We start from the raw sequence: 1247 nt of genomic DNA on the forward strand, positions 1-1247 counted from the left end.
ATATACAAAAGGAAACAAAAAATTACATGACACTTTGCAAGAGGTAGCCCTTTTTGATGCACCCAATTAAATTCGATGGTTGTTTTTCTTAATGTAACCTCCACCTTCTATCCCAACCAACCAAAGAACAAGCTAGTCAAGTTTCGTTCAGTATTCTAAAGTGATTGGCAACTAAAACTTCCGATAGAACACCTCAAGGATGAGGCTATACATGTATTGGTAGATCGTGCGCGTGCAAGTTTCTTATCCCTATGTGAATTGTGCTAGAATCAGGGGTGCCTAAATATCTAGACTAAGAATCCTTATGTTTACATACATGCACAAGAGTCAACATTTCAAGGTAAATGAGCTCCATTTTTTTTTTTTCAATTTTTAATTTTTTTTTTGATTTTTTTTCATTTTATTTTCAAAAAGAAGGAGTTCTTGTTTTCAAGTATGGCATATTATCAAAGTATCTACTTTTCACCCCCAAACCTAAACTAAACATTGTCCTCAATGTTTCAAAATATGAACAAAATTATAATACAACATATGAAGAGGATCATGTTGAGTGGAGAAAAAGGAAAGAGAATACCCGATTTCGGCGAAAGCAATATTAGAACTCCGTTATTCAAGGCAAGAATCCAACATATGTCAGCCGAGATCATATTGGATTAGCAAAATATATACAAAAGGAACAAAAGGGTTTTAAGAAATTTTATCTACTGGATTATATACAAAAAATTCACCATACACTAACAATCTAAAGAGTTGAGGATCAACCCAAAAGACAAAGTGTAGAGGTTTTAACAGCTTCACACAAATATAACAAGAAATAAACGCAAGTGAAACTGTGAAACAAAATGAGCTACCCCCAAACCTGGATTTTTCAACGGATAAAATTTTGGAAACAAAATCTCGCAGTTTTGGGGGTTCATCATGTACAAGGTCTAACTCAAAGTGAACTGTGCTAGGGACGGGCAAACATGCTAATTCAAACTGTGGTTCCTCAAATGTATTATACTTAGAAGCAAAATAGTCCAAGAGGACTTGGGAAGCACACAGTTCCAAACCTAGATTAGGGACTCTCAGAAAAGTCGGTTTGACAATATGGGTACAAACCAAATCTAGGTTGGGTGGAAGGCCATCAGATTGTGACTTATGTAGGACGATAGGCACATCATTACTAATCACATCAACATCTCCTAAGTCTTCTACACGTGTCACAACATGCTCACAATCATCAAACAAATTGGCAAGATCACAAT

The sequence above is a fragment of the Papaver somniferum genome, chromosome 8 (assembly GCF_003573695.1).
Source record: "Papaver somniferum cultivar HN1 chromosome 8, ASM357369v1, whole genome shotgun sequence".
NCBI lineage: Eukaryota > Viridiplantae > Streptophyta > Magnoliopsida > Ranunculales > Papaveraceae > Papaver > Papaver somniferum.